The sequence below is a fragment of the Eubalaena glacialis genome, chromosome 1 (assembly GCF_028564815.1).
Source record: "Eubalaena glacialis isolate mEubGla1 chromosome 1, mEubGla1.1.hap2.+ XY, whole genome shotgun sequence".
Taxonomy (NCBI): Eukaryota; Metazoa; Chordata; class Mammalia; order Artiodactyla; family Balaenidae; genus Eubalaena; species Eubalaena glacialis.
This window is the reverse complement of record NC_083716.1, coordinates 207,569,062-207,584,653: the sequence shown is the minus strand read 5'-3', so window position 1 is coordinate 207,584,653 and position 15,592 is coordinate 207,569,062. Positions and strand designations below refer to the sequence as shown.

The 15,592-nt window shown below is 36.9% G+C and overlaps 1 protein-coding gene across 4 annotated transcripts in view; it reads left to right on the top strand.

Annotated features, from left to right (window-relative positions):
• The first annotated feature begins 34 nt into the window (after positions 1-34).
• ICA1L (islet cell autoantigen 1 like) overlaps positions 35-15,592 on the top strand; it is a 65,940-nt gene continuing 50,382 nt past the window's right edge. For 3 of the 4 annotated variants that reach the window (XM_061204105.1, XM_061204097.1, XM_061204088.1), the window contains exons 1-2: positions 380-389; positions 13,326-13,483. The gene's annotated coding sequence lies outside the window, so the exon portion shown is untranslated. Of the gene's footprint in view, positions 390-13,325; positions 13,484-15,592 lie in introns of all 4 variants that reach the window. The other variant, XM_061204112.1, reaches the window with a different exon arrangement.

The window sequence follows — 15,592 nt, the reverse complement described above, 5'->3', positions numbered from 1 at the left end:
CATTAAGTGAAGAGGAATTCGGGAAAGGAGGAACAGAGAGGGTCTCGGAGTTTCTTCAAGAACCGGCGGAGAGCCGCGGCTCCCGCGGGGTTACGCGAGAACCTGAACGGAGTGAACGCGGACGCCGGGGCCGAGGCGCCGAGAGCAGCGCGGCTTTTGCGGTAGCCAAGCCGCGGCGTTTAAATCTCCCGCCTCCCGCAGCCGGAGCCCGACACCTCCACGCTCCGGTGCGGAGGGGCACCGGCTGCGGGTGCGGATCGGCAGCGGCGCAGGGCTCGCGAGCGGCGGCAGAGGGAACGGGCGCCGGCACCGACCTCCGAGCTGCCGAACGCGGCACGAGGCGGCGGAGGACCGGCGCAGGACCGGCGCGTCGCGGCTCCGGCGTCGAGGTGAGTGTCTGCGGCCTCCTCTGGCCCCCCACTCTCCGCGCGGAGGAAGGGCCGCGCCCTCCCCGGCGGAGGCTGGGAGGCCAAACCTTTGGTTCCCATGGCGACGCCCCAAGGTGGAGGGGCGGCGGGAGGTGCCCGCCACGCGCGCACGCGGTCTCTCGGGGCTTCGCTGGCCTTCTCGGTTCCCTTGGGGACCCCGGCCCCTGCGGCCTCCCCTCCCGGACGAGGTCCTGTCCGAGCTCCTCCGGGCTTACCCTGGGCAGATCAGGCCAACAGTAGTTTTAGGCTTGGCAGCGTCCCGGCGGGCCGAAGGGAGCTTCCACCCACGCTCGCCCCGGGTAGCGAGCGAACGAGCGCAGGGGCCTGAGGCTTGTTTGGGTGATTTCTCTCGAAGGTGCGGATCGCTTCCATTAGAAGCAGATGCTTACGGCCTTTAGGTGCTTTCCTGCTGACCTCCTTTTTATGTTGTGCTTATTTTCATGTTATTATTTTGTAGTGGGAATGTCTTCTTTACAGACTAAATGGCTAGGAATGGGTAAAACAAAACACAAGTAAATGTGCGGTTTAAGACAAAGTGCAGAAGGCGCGAGCTCCCGAGGGGTTCCGCGCACAAATCTCGCTGCCTGAGGCCTTTATCCCAGCGCCACGCACCGGTCCGGCTCGTGGAAACTGGATCATCTGGTCAGATGCCCAAATGCTGTCAGCTGTCAGATACCTGATGCTCTGAGAAAGATGGAGAGTGGAAAAAAATCCATCCTGGCAACTAACCCGCGATGCTGTGGATTTGCCAGTAGAGGGTGTGGGATTATTTTTCATGTAATAGATGATCTTGATGCACAGAGCATGAAAGCAATCATAAACTCTGGGTCACTGTGAAATAGCTTATTGGGAAGATAACGTTTATCCATCGTTTGGGTTTTTTTCTAAGTATTTATGTATTGATTTATGTGGTTACGACTCAGGCAACGTACTGTAAGGTGATATTACTTTAATCATCTTCACATCAATATTTATGGAGTAGCCACAGGTGCCCATCCTTTAGTAGGAGTTAATTATACATTTATTGGCCAAATAAACATCCAATGGTATGTATATATTTTTATATGACCAATCTTTTTAGTCGTTTTATATTTATACTCAGTATTCTGCCCGCTATATATTGCTCATTTATATTATTCTTTTTTTCTTAATCTTGCTAGAAGCATGTAAATTTTAGTAATTTTTTCAAATGAACCAACTGATTTTCTCTATTTGCTTGTTTTCTATTTCACTGATTTCTACTCTTATTTTTATTATTTTGTTTCTTCTACCTTGGGTTTACTGTGCTCTTCTTTTTCTTCTTAAAGTGGAAGTATAAATAATTGATTTTGTACCTTTTTTACTTTCATATATTGATAGGTATTTAAAGCTATAAGTTTTCTTCTAAGCATGCTTTAGCTGCATCCCACAAATTTGGGTGTTTTCATTATCATTTAGTTTAAAATATTTTAAAATTTCTCTGTCACCTGTTATTTATTTAGATGTGTTACTTTACTTCCAAATACTTGGGAATTTTTTTTTTAGATAGATCACTGCTATTGATTTCTAAATTAGTGTTGTTGGCGTCAGAGGACGTCCTCTGCGCTATTTCAAAACCTTTAAATTTATTGAGTTTTTTTGTTTGTTTGTTTTCTGCCTATCCTAAGGTCTGTCTTGGTGAATGTTCCCATTACCCTTGGGGAAAAAATTTGTATTTGGCTGGTGGTGGTGGTGGAGTGGTCTATAAATGTCAGTTAAGTCAAGTTGGTTGAGAGTGTTGTTCAAATCTTTTAAATCTCCACATGTTTTATGTCTCCTTATTCAGTCAGTTACTCTGGGGGGAGTGTTAAGTCTCTAATTATGATTGTAGATTTGTCTGTTTCTCCCTTTAATTCTGTCAATTTTTTTTTCTCATATTTCGTGGCTCTGTTATTAATCACATACATATTTAAGATTGCTATGTCTTTTTGATAAATTGACCCTTTTATTGTTATGAAATGGTCATCTTACCTCTGAAAATACTTTTTACCTGGAAGCCTGTTTTGTCTGACATTAATATAAGCTTAATGTTTGTCTCATATCTTTTTTATCCTTTTCCTTTTAACTCATCTGTATTTATGTTTAATGTGTGTTTCTTATAAACTACATATAGTTGGGTTGTACTACTTGTTATCTAGTCTTACAGTCTGCCTTTTAACACTGTTTATATCATCCACTTATGTTTTTGTAATTGTTTTCTGTGTTTGGATTAAGCACAAAATATTGGTGTTCTTTTTCTGTTTTCCTACTTACTCTTTGGTCCTCTTTCCTGCCTTCTTTCTAGTAAATTGAGTTTTTAAAAATATATTCTACTTCTTCTCCTCTCTTGACTTTTTAGTTTTGCCTCTTTGTGTTATTTTTTTTATTGATTGTGCTAGAGATCACAATATGCATCTTGAATTTATAAAGCCTATTCTCAAATATATTCTAGTACTTCATGAACAATGTAAGAGTATTACAACTTAGACTTCCATTTATCATCCTTTTATCTTTTCTTCTGTTATATATTTTACTTCTACATATGCTTTATATTTTTTATTTTTAAAGAAACAATCATCTTTTAGTGAAATTTAAAAATGCACATGTATATTTTTGAAACTCTCTTTGTGTTTATCAGTATATATTTACCTTTTTTGATTTCTCTCTTGCTTCCTGTAGAACTGAGTTTCTATATATTATCATTTTCCTTCACCCTAAAGAATATTTAGGATTTTTAGTAGTGTAGGTCTGCCTGGGATAAGTCTTTCAGTTTTTATCTGTCTGAAATTTTATTTTCCTTTCATTTTTGAAGGATATTTTTATTGGGTATAGAATTCTTGGCCAACTTTTTTCAGGACTTAAAGATGTAGTTCACTTGTCTTTTGTCCTCTTTTTTTTTTTTTTTTTTTTGTCAAGCAGTTTCCTTCTCTTCCTACTGTTCTGCCAAAGATGAAAGGAGTCATGAGTCCTAGGCAGGACTGTTCACTTTCTGGATTTTAGTTCATTAGCTTTTTTTTTGCATCCTCAGCTCTCTGATTGGCTTTTAAAAAACACATAATTTTGTAGGTTATCTATCAATAGTTTATTCTCATTGTTAGGATGGGAGTTCTCTTAACTTTCTGAAATGGAAGTGGAATACCAGTACAATACTGATTTAATTAATATTACTTAAAAATCCCTTTATTACTCTTATTTTCCAGATTTTTTCTGGTTATTCTTATATTTTGTTTGCCAAGTGAACTTTTGACTTACTTTGTCATTTTAAAAATAATTGCAATTTTTTTTTGAAACTTTTTTAAAAATTTATTTTATTTAATTTATTTTTAGCTGCATTGGGTCTTCATTGCTGTGCGCGGGCTTTCTCTAGTTCAGCGAGCGAGAGCTACTCTTCCTTGCGGTGCGCGGGCTTCTCATTGCTGTGGCTTCTCTTGTTACGGAGCACAGGCTCTAGGCACGCGGGCTTCAGTTGTTGTGGCTCGCGAGCCCTAGAGCACAGGCTCAGTAGTTGTGGTGCACGGGCTTAGTTGCTCCACGGCATGTGGGATCTTCTGGGACCAGGGCTCGAACCCGTGTCCCCCGCATTGGCAGGCGGATTCTTAACCACTGCGCCCCCAGGGAAGCCCAATAATTGCAAATTTTAATAATGATTGAGATTACATTGCATGCATAGATTAATTTAGAAACAAATGACTTCTTTACTTTATTGAGTCTTCCTATCCAAAAACAAGGTGTTTCTCTTCTTTTTAAAGTCAACTTTCTATTTTAGTAGTGCTTTTAGTTTTCTTCATATAAGTTATTTGGTATTGAAATTATTCCTAGGAATTTTAATAGGGACGAATTTTTTTCTTGCATTATATTTTCTAACTATTTTTTGGAAATCAGTAGGAAAACTGCTCAGTTTTATATACTAATTTTATAACCAGCTACCTTCTTAAAAGATCTTATTGCTTCTAATAATTTCTCAATGCATTGCCTTAAGTGTTCCAGGTATACTGTCACATCATGTGTAAAATTATACTAATCCCCCATTTTTTTTTGTCTCATTCTATTGTTTAGCACTTCTAGAACAATGCTAAGTAATAGAAAAATGGTGGCCTTCCTTGGTATTGTTCCTCGCTTTAATGGGAATGCTCTTGGTGTTTTATCATTAAGTACTATAGTGCATTTGAGTGTGAGTGTGTGTATGTGTGTATGCCCCCTATTAAAGTAGAAGCCCTATATTCCTGTTTTATGAAAAATTTCTTCTTAAGATATCAAGAAGGGATGTTAAATTTTATTAAATGCCTTTTTATCATGAAAGATGAAAAATTATACTTACATTGCTTCTTACTAACATTTTAACAGTATGTTCTGGAATTTTTGTCACAGATGATTTTTATCAAATTTTTCTTATTTTTACATTATGTACTTTACATTATGTATTTAAACAGTCATAACAATTAATTTCTGTTTGTTATAATCACATTTAGATTTAACAGAATTAAATGCTCATTGCTATACCATTTCACCATTTCTCCATTTTATAAATTCTTGATTTTTAAATATATTTTTAAATATATTTTACTTGTGGATTGTGGCTTCAAATAATTTTTGTTTTGTTGTTTTATTTTAAGAGGGGTTCATGAGTGCTATATTTCTGATTCTTGTATATCTAAAAAACCCTTGTCTAGATACTCAGCCTTACTCAAATACCATATTTTATTGATTCTAAGATGCACCTGTTCATATTTTCACATCTCTGAAATCATTTCTGTAATCTGAACTTTTTACCAATATGTATCTGACAATTGATGATATGAAAGCACAGTTTACTTTGTAGCCCTTTTTCTTATATAGAGGTACATAAAATAATGGTTCACTTTTCAAATGATGGTGTCTTCAATTGATGAAATATGGTAATTACAAATTATTCCTTTACCTAAAAATAATTTTTTATCTCTAAGGCTGGAAAAGACCAGAAAATTGGTGAGTTGTAGTGAACAAGCACTTTCCTACATTACTGGTACTGGGCATAAAAACTGGTACAATCTCTATGGAGGACAATTTAGCAAAATGAAAACAATTTAAAATGCATAAACCCTTTGATTCAGCCCTTATACTTCCAGGAATTTATTTTATAGGTATACTTGCATGTATTTTAAATAATATATATATTTACTAATTTTAGCATGGTTTGAAATAATAAAATTCTGGAAGCAATCTAAATATCCATCAATAACAGACCATCAAGTAGATTATTGTACATCCATACACATGGAATGTTATATATCCATTAAAATTGTATTTCAGCTACATAGAAAATTCCATGTTAGATTCTTTTTCCCTTAGTACTCTGCAGTCTCACTTTTATCCATTCTCTAATGTGGCTGAGGAGATGCCTGAGGCCAGGATAAACTATTTAATTTGTAGGTGGCCCTCTTTTTTTCTGTCTAGATGCTAGTAGCATTCTTTCTTTACCCTTGAAATTCAGCAACATTCCACAGCATGTCTTATTCTTGATCATTCTCTATTAATTTTTCTTGGAACACGGTGAACCCTTTCAATTTTCAGCTTTATATGCTTGAATATTTTGGCTGTTCCATATGTCTGTCTCTCTCTAAGAATATTTCTTACGTTAGATCTCAATTGTTTATCTTCCATATCTATACATCATTTTGTTCCGTCTAACCACTTTGTTTGAATCTAACCACCTTTATCTTGTAATCTTCATTCTGAATGATTTTCCCAGGCTTGTCATCAATATTATTCACTTAGTTTTCTGAAGTATCTATTCTACTTGGAATTGTTTCTAATGCAGTTTCAAGTTCTGTGGTATTTTTTTCCTCTTCTTTTTCTTTATATCTTTTGCTTCCTTCAGCTCTTTTTTAAAAATCTCTTTTATGGAATATTATTCCATTTATCTGCAGGCAGAGCAGTTTTTCTTTAAACCTGTTTTATGAAGCAGTTTTTCAAATTTATATATATTTTTCTCTTATGTTATGGTCCCTCCTTTTCTTATAATGCTACTTTTTCATGTTATTTATTTTTCATGTTATTTATTGTTGAAAGGGGCAGTTCTATCTTGGCCTACTTTTTGCCCAAGAGTAGTATAAGTAGTTTTATATAACCCTGAGGCTGAGTAGGTGACTGGGTACATTATCGTGATCTCTTCTTTAACTGGCTTCTTGGTGACAGTTTTCATATGCTCTCTTGAAGCAGTTTCCCACAGCATATGTTAATCACTGGTTCCAGAGGCAGGTCAATGCTGATATATCTCTGATTTTTCTAGGGTACTTTTGTCTGCTATACAAGGTTGACTACCAGCTTGTTGTTTCTGTTTCTCTACAGCCATGCCTTGCCCCTTGTCAGGGAAAATTTAAAATATCCTGGCCATTGTAGGTTTTACGGAGACCAACACATAATACCTCTCACCTTTTTGTTCCCTCTTGAGATTGAAACCAATTCAGATGTAGTCAAAGACCTAGGCAGATGGAGGTAAAATATCAGCTTTATTATTGAGAGAACCGTTAGAGGATGTGTATCATGTCAATGGTCTTTTAATATTTCTGTCCCCTAGTCCAGACCTGGAAGAGCCCACTCAAGGGAAAGTTTGGGTCTTCATAATAGACACACTTACCTAAGACTTTTGCCTTTCACTGATTAGGTCACAAGTGATGAGTAAAAGGTTAAAAAAGGACTAAATTCACTAATTTTATGACTTGATAAATTAGCTCTACCCAGTCAAGAAATGTGGACCAATGGTTAATTCACCCGTCAGGCTTCTCGCTGTAGGGGAGAAAGGGCAAGAGGCTGGGAATATTTATAGAAAATTTCTCCTCATAGAAACCAGAAGAGCTTAAAACGAAGCATTCCCCACCTTAAACATAATGATTTCTTCTTCAGTAGTCTTCTTTGCTAGCCTGTGATAATATAGGGAGATAGGCACCAAGTAAACTGTCTACCTCTTCCTTAAATCTGGCTGCTATGCCTTTAAGAATTCATGTTTTCAAGTTAGTGATTAATTATTGGAATTGCTCTTCAGGACCTATTATATTTGCCAAAACCGAATCTGCTTCAGACTAGAGGAGATGCATGTCAAATTTGGTCATCCTCTTTGAATCTGATGCAAACTTCATTGTATCTGACATTTACTTACTGGCATCAGTGCTATGAGATGTGCAAATTTCTTCCCCATGGGGGACCTGATTTAATGAATAGAGGTTTTTATTTATTTATTTATTTATTTATTTATTATTGAGATATAGTTGATATTATATATTATGTTGATATTATATATTATATATTATGTAAGTTAGAGGTGTACAACAATTTTTAAAGGTTATACTCCACTTATAGTTATTATAAAACATTGGCTGTATTTCCTGTGTTGTACAATATATCCTTGTAGCTTATTTATTTTATAAATAAATATTATTTTATTTTATAAATAAATACCTCTTAATCTCCTACCCCTATTTTTCCCCTTTCCCTTTCCCTCTCTCCACTGGTAATCACTAGTTTGTTTTCTATATCTGAGTCTGTTTCCTTTTTGTTATATTCACTAGTTTCTTTTATTTTAGATTCTACTTATAAGTGATATCATACAGTATTTGTCTTTCTCTGTCTGACTTATTTCACTTAGCATAATAACCGCCAAGTCCATCCATGTTGTTGCAAATGACAAATTTCATTCTTTTTTATGGCTGAGTAGTATTGTATGTATGTACACCACATTTTCTTTATCCATTCATCTGTTGATAGACACTTAGGTTGCTTCCATATCTTAGCAATTGTAAACAATGATGCTATGAATGTTGGGGGGTACATGTCTCTTTTCAGATTAGTGTTTTTCTTTTTTTCTGATATATACCCAGGAGTGAAATTGCTGGTTCATATGGTAGTTCTATTTTTAGTTTTTTAAGAAACGTCCAAACTGTTTCTTAAAACAGAGGGAGAGAGACAGAGGGAGATTAGATACATACACAGAGGAGAAGGTGATGTGAAGACAGAGACAGAGATTGGAGTTATGTTGCTATTAGTCAAGGACTGCCAGCAGCCATTAGAAGGTACAAGAGGGTAGAACGTATTCTTCCCTAGAGTCTCCCAGAAAGTACAGCCCTGCTAATACCTTGATTTCAGACTTCTGGCCTCCAGAACTGTGAGATAATAAATTTCTATCGTTTTAAGCCACCAAGTTTGTGGTAATTTGTTACAGCAGCCATAGGAAATTAGTATATTGATCATACCACTACATTCTTTTATATTTTCTTATCTCTTTGTGGATTTCTTTTCATTTGTTCCACTGCTCTATGGTTCTGGTGCCAGTACCATTCTGTTTTAATTAGTAAGATTCACATTCAGGCTTATTTTTTCAAGATAATTGTCATTTTGTTAAAGTTGTACATGTCCATGACCTTTAAAAGTCAAATATTAAAGGATTATAATGTTTAAAAGCAGTTCTTCCAATCCGGCTCCAGTTCCAATCTCCAGTGTCATGTACCTTCAACCCTTTTTTTTCCTCTGGTATTTTCTAAATCACATGTTTATATGCTGCGTTTTGATTTATTAATTTAAAGCATTATCTACTAGGACTTAGGTCTCCTTCACCACCACAATCTAACCCTATATTACAGTTTTTATTAAATCAAGTAAGTGTTTATGTTACTGTGAACTAACAAGTATTTTTAAAACTTAGTCAAAAAAATATTACTGAGACTGATGTCAAAGAGCATACTGCCTATATTTTCTTCTGAAGTTTTATGGTTTCAGGTCTTATATTTAACTCTTTAAATTTATTTTTGGGTATCATTGAGAAAGTAGTCCAGTTTGATTCTTTTGCACATAACTGTCTAGTTTTCCTAGCACTATTTATTGATGAGGCTCTCTTTTCCCCAATGTATATTCTTGCCTCCTTTGTCAGATTAATTGCCCATGTAAGTGTGTGTTCATTTCTGGGCTCTGTGTTCTGTTCCGTTGATCTGTGTGTCTGTTTTAGTGCCAGTACCATACTGCTTTGATGACTGTAGCTTTGTAGTATAGTTTGAAATTAAGGCGCATGATACCTCCAACTTTGTTCTTCTTTCTCAAGATTGCTTTGGCTATTCAGGGTCTTTTGCATTTACATACAAATTTTAGAATTATTCTAGTTCTGTGAAAAATGCCATTGGTATTTTGTTAAGATTGCATTGAATCTGTAGATTTCCTTGAGTAGTATGGTCTTTTTAATAATATTAATTCTTCTAATCCATGAGCACGGTTTATCTTACCATCTGTTTGGGAAGTCTTTGGTTATTTTCATCAGCATCTTACAGTTTTCTGAGTACCAGATTTTTACCTCCTTAGTCAGATTCATTTCTATGTATTTTATTCTTTTTGATGTGATTGTAAATGGGATCATTTTCTTTCTTTTTTTTTTGGCTGCATCAGGTCTTAGTTGCAGCAGACAGGATCTTCATTGAGGTGTGTGGGATCTTTTGTTGCAGTGCGCAGGCTTCTCTCTAGTTGTGGCATGCGGGTTTTTTTCTCTTACTAATTGTGGTACACGGGCTCCAGGGCGCATGGGCTCTGTAGTTGTGGCGCGTGGGCTCCAGAGTGCATGGGCTCTGTAGTTTGCGGCACACAGGCTCTCTCATTGAGGCGTGCTAGCTCAGTACTTTTGGCGCGTGGGCTTAGTTGCCCCACGGCATGTGGGATCTTAGTTCCCCGACCAGGGATCGAACCCACATCCCCTGCATTGGAAGGTGGATTCTTTACCACTGGACCACCAGGGAAGTCCCTAAATGGGATCATTTTCTTAATTTCTCTTTCAGATAGTTCTTTGTTAGTGTATAGAAATGCAACAGATTTCTGCATATTAATTTTGTATCCTGCAACTTTACCAAATTCATTAATGAGTTCTAATAGTTTTGTCATGGTATATTTAGGATTTTCTATATATCGTATCATGTTACCTGTAAACAGTGACAGTTTTTCTTCTTCTTTCCCAGGAGTGATTTGGATTCCTTTTATTTATCTTTCTTCTCTGATAACTGTGGCCAGGACTTCCAATACTATGTTGGATAAAAGTGACAAGAGTGGGCATCCTTGTCCTGTTCCTGATCTTAGAGAAAATGCTTTCAGCTTTATAGGCACATGAAAAGATGTTCAACATCACTAATTATAGGGGAAATGCAAATCAAAGCCACAATGAGATATCACCTCAAAATAACAAGTGTTGGTGAGGATGTGGAGAAAAGGGAACCCTTGTACACTGTTGGTGGGAATGTAAATTGGTGCAGCCACTATGGAAAACAGTATTAGGGACTTAGGTAATTCCTCAAAAAATTAAAAATAGAATTACCATATGATCCAGCAGTTCCATTCCTGGGTATTTATCTGAAGAAAACGAAAACACTAATTCAAAAAGATACATGCACCCCTATGTTCATTGCAGCATTATTTACAATAGCCATGATCAGGAAGCAGCCTTAGTGCCCTTCAACAGATGAATGGATAAACAAGATGGTACACACACACACACACACACACACACACACACACACACAATGGAATATTACTCAGCCGTAAAAAAGAATGAAATCTTGCCATTTGCAAACATAACAAAACAGAAACAGAGTCATAGATACAGAGAAGAAGTAGGTGATTGCAAGAGGGGAGGGGTTTGGGCGGAGGAGAGATGAAGGAGGTGAGGGAGATTAAGAGGTACAAATTTCCAGTTGCAAAATAAATGTCACAGGTATGAAATGTACAGTGTGGGGAATATAGTCAATAATTATGTAATGTCTTTGTATGGTGACAGACGGTAACTAGATTTATCATGGTAATCATTTTGAAATGTATAGAAATATCAAATCACAATGTGTGTAACATAGTGTTGTAGGTCAATTATACTTCAAAAGGAAACAAACTCATAGAAAAAGAGATCAGATTTGTGGTTGCCAGAGGTGGAGGGTGCGGAGAGAGAAGTTGGATGAAGGCAGTCAAAAGCTACAAACTTCCAGTTATAAGATTAATAAGTACTAGTAATGTAGTGTACAACATGATAAATAAAATGAACACTGCTGTATGCTGTCTATGAAAGTTGTTAAAAGAGTAAATCCTAAAGAGTTCTCATCACCAGGAAAAGTCTTTTTCTGTTTCTTTAATTTGTCTCTATATGAGATGATGGATGTTCGCTAAACTTGTGGTGGTTATTTCACGATATATGTAAGTAAAATCATGCTGTACACCTTAAACTTATTCAGTGCTGTGTGTCACATATATATTTATATATATATAAAACTGGAAAAAAAAAACCAACTTGGTTTAGTGCCCTATAACCATTCCTCCTGTTTTGAATATCATTTCCCTTCATTTTTATTGGAATTAATACTGGCTTTTTTTTTAACCTAATTTTCTGAATAACCGTTGATTTTTTTCCCAATTGCTCTAACATTTCTGCTATATGGCTATGAGTAATATACTCAAACATATCAGTTATGTTTCCTAGTGATCTGCTTTCTAGAGTCATTAATCTTCCTGCTTGAATTTGAGCTGCTTGTTCTGTGTAGCTGTCATCTTAGGCCTTCCCTTCATTGCTTTTCCAGATTTTATTTAGTTCTTCTCATCATGCATTGCTGCTTTTGAGAAATCTGCTCTTATTCTGACTCCCAGTGCTTTGTATGTGATCTAATTTTTATCTCTGAGAACTTCCAGGATCTTTTTATCCCTGCTTTTCTGAAAGTTTACAATGATGCACTTTGGAGCAAATCTCTTTTTGTATGGAGATTTGTGTCCTTCAGTTACAGGAAATTTTCTTCAATTATTTCTTCCCTTAGTCAATCTTTACAATACCCTTTAGACAAATATTAGACTTCCAGGACTGTCTTTAATTTTCTTAACTTTTTTTTTTCTAATGTATTTATTTATTTTTGGCTGCGTTGGGTCTTCGTTGCTGCGCAGGGGCTTTCTCTAGTTGTGGCGAGCAGGGGCTACTCTTCGTCGTGGTGCGCGGGCTTCTCATTGTGGTGGCTTCTCTTGTTGCGGAGCACAGGCTCTAGGCACGCGGGCTTCAGTAGTTGTGGTGTGTGGGCTTCAGTGGTTGTGGCTCGCGGGCTTTAGAGCGCAGGCTCAGTAGTTGTGGCGCACAGGCTTAGTTGCTCCACGGCATGTGGGATCTTCCCGGACCAGGGATCAAACCCATGTCCCCTGCATTGGCAGACGGATTCTTAACCACTGCCCCACCAGGGAAGTCCCTAATTTTCTTAACTTTTTTATTGTTCTACTTTCTGAGATATTTCTTATATTTTTCAACCCTTTTATTAATGTTTTAAAATTTTCAACTATTCTATTTTTTTCCCCAATGATTCTTTTTTATTCCTTTCTAAGTGATAGTCTGTTCATGGAAGCAGTAGCTTTACTTATCTCTCTGATAAGGTAATATTTTATAAGACAATATTTGAGGGATATTAGAGAGTTATTTTTTGTTTTGTTCCACCCCCACCCCCCCACCCACCCCCCCACACCAAGCCCCGTATTGTCTTTGTTTCCTTTCAGATATTTTCTTTTTTTGTTGTTGTTGGTTTAGGTCAGAGGTCTTTCTTGACGGACAGTTTCCTCAGATATCTGGCTATCTTTGGCTCTCTATATTTAAGATTATAACAAAGCTAATTGGAAGCTTAGTATGTGGGAGTGAGCTTGTCAGCTGGTGAGTTTCTCCCTAGGGTGAAAAGGCAAAGATCTATCCTTTTAGAATGTCCAAATGAAGTACTCCTTTTCTCTGGAGCTTTTAATTTTTTTCAGAGAAAAGAATGTTCCAGTCTTCTCTGAGGAGTGGAGAGGTGTGGGTGTGTGTGCTTTGCTACTGGTGAGCAAGGAAGGGGAAAAGAGCTTGAAATTCAGTGATTCAGCATATAAACTTTCACTTAATCATTTTGTTTTCAGGCCAAGCCCTCTTCTGTTAGCTTGCCAAAGACCAGAGCTTTCCATGTTTAATTTCTTCAACTTCCATTGAGTGACATAGATTAAGCCGGCGGGGAGGTGCCTCAGGGTCCAGCCTGCTGTATACAGGCTTCAGTGAACCCTCCTTCCACTTCTAAATGGTGAGTCTTTCAGATACTCTGCAGGGTAATTGACTCATTCCTCATTAGCATTCCTCTGTTAGTTGCTTAGGATACTACTTTCTCTGCCTTCTTCCAAAAATTTATTGAAATCTCTCATATGCTCTAGTCACTATGCTTATTTTCTCTATGCTTATGAGTTAATAGATAACTTTTTTGTTTTATACCTTTACTGTTATTTTAGTGGGTTTGGGAAGGGAACACAGATAAGTGCATGTAGTCAATCTGCATTTTTGACAGGGCACCCTTGTAATACATTTTAATACCTGAAAGGGCAAGTTCTTTCAAGTTTTTCTCAGTGTTGAGTTTTAAAATTATGTCAGTCAAATAAAAAAAGTTTAGGGTTTTAAAATTTTACATCCTATGCATTCTTGTTTATTGAGAGGCTGTATGTAATATACTTATATACAACTTTATATTTTTAAAAGAAATTTTGTATGTGTTATCCCATTTGAGCTTCATATTATGAGAGGCTCTGCACTTGGGAACATTGAGCATAGCAGAGGATTGGGAGAGGTGTTGGCCTGAAATTTGCAATAAAGTTGGAAATATAATACTCAAGCTTTATAAGCAGTTAGCTTTAATATCATTAAAAAAATATTTTTTTATTTTTTAAAATTAATTAATTTATTTTTGGCTGCATTGGGTCTTCATTGCTGTGCGCAGGCTTTCTCTAGTTGCAGCGAGTGGGGGCTACTCTTCGTTGAGGTGCGAGGGCTCTCGTTCTCTTGTTGTGGAGCACGGGCTCTTGGCGCACGGGCTTCAGTAGTTGCAGCATGCGGGCTCAGTAGTTGTGGCGCACGGGCTTAGTTGCACTGAGGCATGTGGGATCTTCCCGGACCAGGGCTCGAACCCGTGTCCCCTGCATTGGCAGGCGGATTCTTAACCACTGCGCCACCAAGGAAGTCCTAATATCGTTTTAACAGAAGAACTTAGTGTGATACTTTAAACTATCAAAAACTTTTGAAATATAGTTTTTCAGCCATTCTTTCAAAAAGATAAAATATTTTCTTCTCTAGTTGACTTCCTCTTCTCTAATATATTGTTTATATTTTGAATGGTGTTATTGATTTTCATCAACATTTTTCAAGTCTTATTTTTTTTTTTTTAAACATCTTTATTGGAGTATAATTGCTTTACAATGGTGTGTTAGTTTCTGCTTGATTTATTTATTTAAGTATAGTCCCTTTACAATATTGTGTTAACTTCAGATTAGTTTCAGCATAGTGATTCGGTATTTTTGTAGCTCATATTCCATTATAGGTTATTACAGGATAATAGGTTTAATTCCTTGTGCTATACAGTAAATCCTTGTTGCTTATCTATTTTCTATATAGTAGTTTGTATCCATGAATCCCATACCCCTAATTTGTCCCTCTCCCGCTTCCCTCTCCCCTTTGGTAACGAGAAGTTTGTTTTCTATGTTTGTAAATCTATTTCTGTTTTGTATATACTATCATTTGTATTTTTTTTTAGATTCCACATATAAATGATATTGTATAGTATTTGTCTTTGTCTGACTTATTTCATTAAGCATAATATTCTCTAGGTCTATCCACGTTGTTGCAAATGGCAATAAATGGCAGTATTTCATTTTTCTTTATGGCTGAGTAATATTCCATTGTGTATATATGTGTGTGTGTGTGTGTATCACATCTTCTTAACTCAGTCATCTGTTGATGAGCACTTGGGTTGCATCCATGTCTTGGCTATTGTAAATAGTGCTGCTGTGAACATTGGGGTGCATGTATCTTTTTGAATTAGTGTTTTTGTTTTTTCCGGATATATACCCAAGAGTGGAATTGCTGGATCATATGGTAGTTCAGTTTTTAGCTTTCTAAGGAACCTCCATACTGTTTTCTGTAATGACTGCACTGATTTGCATTCCCACCAAAAGTGTACGAGGGTTCCCTTTTCTCCACATCCTCTCCAAAATTTATTTGTAGTTTTTTGATGGTAACCATTCTGACTGGTGTGAGGTGACACATCATTGTGGTTTTGATTTCCATTTCTATAATAATTAGCAGTGTTGAGCATCTTTTCATGTGCCTGTTACCTATCTGTATGTCTTCTTTGGAAAAATGTCTATTC